Source organism: Akebia trifoliata, chromosome 3 (genome assembly GCF_017979445.1).
Source record: "Akebia trifoliata isolate Shusen 1 chromosome 3, ASM1797944v1, whole genome shotgun sequence".
Classification (NCBI taxonomy): domain Eukaryota; kingdom Viridiplantae; phylum Streptophyta; class Magnoliopsida; order Ranunculales; family Lardizabalaceae; genus Akebia; species Akebia trifoliata.
The window spans coordinates 19,391,017-19,394,230 of record NC_141377.1 but is presented as its reverse complement, the minus strand read 5'-3'; the positions used below and the strand labels follow the sequence as shown (position 1 = coordinate 19,394,230).

At 37.1% G+C, this 3,214-nt stretch overlaps 1 non-coding gene across 1 annotated transcript; it reads right to left on the bottom strand.

Annotated features, from left to right (window-relative positions):
- Nucleotides 1–2,569: 2,569 nt before the first annotated feature.
- Nucleotides 2,570–2,694, bottom strand: LOC147406110 (U6atac minor spliceosomal RNA). Its single transcript, XR_015177136.1, has one exon. It is a non-coding gene; the product is annotated as a U6atac minor spliceosomal RNA (small nuclear RNA).
- Between the last annotated feature and the right edge of the window lie 520 nt (nucleotides 2,695–3,214).

The following is a 3,214-nucleotide window of genomic DNA, read 5'->3' as shown; positions in this document are numbered from 1 at the left end:
TTCTTTATTTTTAGGGTTGGACCACTTTATCCCCAAAAGTTTCTCAAAAACTCTATAAATACCCTCATTTCCATTAACAACTCATGCTCTCAAGCCCCCATCTCTCAACCTAAAACTCTACAAAAATTCCTACTCATTCTCTCATCTTCTAAACTTCAACTCAATCCTTAACCATCTCATTCATCTCTCAAGCCTACTCTTCAAGGTCCAAGTTCACCATCAAGGGACAAGGTAGGGTTTAAGATGTAGTTTACTTATTTCAAAGTTTGCATTCTCTTCTTCTAACCCTCTCTTATTTTATTTTAGAAAGCCTTAGGATGTAATGTATACCCTCTCCCGTCCCGGTAGATTGGACTAAGGTTCGATCGAAAGGATGGGGGTTGAAGCCCTTTTCACCTCAATCTCATGCATCATATTGTACACAATGCACACACTCACCTATGCATGGCAATGATGAAGAAATGTGTCACCCTCTTGATGGGGTGAAACACTAAGTTTCTAGCCATGCATACATGCATCATGGTTGTGGCCTTAAGGGAACTCCATCATGGAGTCTCTCTAAAAGTTCAAACCTACATTCATATTCATAAATTTAATGTGGCTACATGGGTCATTCTTTTCCATAGAATGCCCCTAATGTCATGTTAAAAATCAAAAACCCTTTGTTAAGGGAATATTCCATTTAATGCACACACCACTCTTACCATACATTCTCATGCATTTTAATATTTGTTTTCTTGAATCTTTTACAAAATAAAATGGCCAAGCAAGGTAACCACCTTTGGTGGAGAGGATGGGGTGCCTAACACCTTCCCCATCCTCTAATCGGACCTCCTTACCTAGATCTTAGGTAGACCTTGCCCTTTCCAACAAATGAGAGTCACTACAATGCCATGGAAAAAATGGTTTTCAAAAAATCAATTCGGGTGCCATTCACACCCATTTCCAAAAAAAGAATGGTGGCGACTCCAAACAATGTAGTATTGAGGTTCATTATGAACATTTCATGTCTACACACCTTCCAACCCCGTAACATGATCCCCGGATTCAGATTTCTATAGTAGATTAGTTCTTTTTATCCATTGTAGGGTCAATTTGGTTCCTAGACCGTAATAACTAGGTGACTCCCAAACCTCAAGGGTCAAAAGTGGATCCGCGCACCCCGCGGATCGAGGGCGCTTTCACCAACCCCTTTTGTTTTTGATAACTTTATATTCTCTTGGCTCGGTTCCCATCAAATCGATCTTATTGACTTAGATAAATTTTTTACTTCACTCACCTCATAGAGTGAAACTTGACTCCTATCGTACCAACCTTATTACCTTAGATAAATTTTTTCTTCACTCACCTCATAGAGTAGAGCTCGATTCTCATTGAACCGGACTTATTACCTTAGATAAATTTTTTTCTTTACACACCTTATAGAGTAAAATTCGATTCTCATCGAACTGCCTTTATTGCCTTAGATAAAGTTTTTTGCTTTACTCACCTCATAGAGTGAAGCTTGGTTCCCATTGAACCGAGCTTCTTTACTTAGATAAAAAGATTTCTTCACTCATCTCATAGAGTAAAGCTTGATTCCCATCGAACCGACCTTATTGATTTAAATAGTTTTTTGCTTCACTAACCTCATAGAGTAAAGCTTCATTCCCATCGAACTAGGCTTATTACTTGAAGTAATTTTTTTGCTTCACTCATAGAGTGAAGCTCAGTTTCCTAGTAGACCGACCCTTTCATTTAACTAAAACACTCATTCAGATGTTATCTTTTTTTTATTTTTATATATAACCACTTTGCTTAGAAAATAAATGTTTTTATAAAGTAAATAACACAAATCGGGAGCCTTCCCCTCGTAATCCCTATAAAACTCAAGTAAACACTACTGAATTAGGAAATAAATTCTAGTTGAAAATTAAAGAAATCATTACTACTAAATTTTTAATCCCTATTGATAGTATCTTCTTAAATTAAAAGTGTTCTATGGTGATTTAATTGAATCCTCGACTATTGTCTTCATATGATATGCCTCCATCTTTCTAAGCATGTCGATAATGTAAGGGCCTTCCTACTTTTTCTCTGATCTTTCTACTGTTATGAGCCTGTGTGTTCTGGAAAACCTTCCTCAAAATCACGTCTCTTGGGTTGAATATCCTTATGCGCATCTTTTAATCATAAGACTTTTTTAGTTCTTGATTATACTGTTCGAGCCTTTCCAGCATCCTTTCCCTTATTTCCAACTACCCTTGTTTGACCTATCGGTACTTGCATCGTTGTTGGAATTATCACTTTTGTGCCATATGTTAAAGCAAACAGAGATATACCCATACCCCTTTGTGCAGTGGTTTGGTAAGCCCATAACACACTATGTAGGTCGTCCACTTCATTTTTTTTCCTTTTGTCCAGCTTCTTCTTCAAGTTATCCAATATTGTCTTATTTGATGTCTCAGCTTGCCCGTTTTCTTGTAAATATCTTGGTATGGAGTTTAACCTTCGAATTTTGTGATCTTGATAATAAGCCATAGAATGACTCCCTTTGAGATGTTTCACATTATAAGTTTTTTTTTATTAGTAAAAAATTGGATTATAGATCCACCGAAGTGGGAAGCCTTAACCATATGTGGTAATAAGTAAGCTCGAAAGGTGTTCTTGTCCCTATTAGGGGAGATGTCAACTATTTCTCCTTTCTACGAACCTTGTTATGATCTATTTCCATAGGAACTTGACCACATCTTCCTATCTAATTTGAGCTAATGGTACGACCTCTATCCATTTAGTAAAGTAATATGTCCCTATGAGCAGGAACTCCCTTTTTTCGGTAGCTTGGGGAATGGTCCCACGATGTCCAATCCCCAAATAACGAATGATCAAGGATTGACAATCGGATGGAATTCATTTGATAGCTAATAAATTATCCGAGCATGTTTTGACACTTGTCACACTTTTTAACATATTTCTTCGCATCCTCTTGCATGTATGGCCAGTTGTACCCTTGAGTTATTATTTTGTGGGCAAAAGACCTTCCTCCCAAGTGGTACAAACCCCTTCGTATATCTCTCCTAGGACCAATTGTGCCTCCTCTAAGCTTAGACATCTCATATGTGGATCTCTATTGGATATTTGATAGAGTTTCTCGTCTATTATAAGATATCGACAAGCTTTCCTTTTCAGTTTCCATTCTTCCTTCCTATCTTTTGATAATACTAATTAATTATTA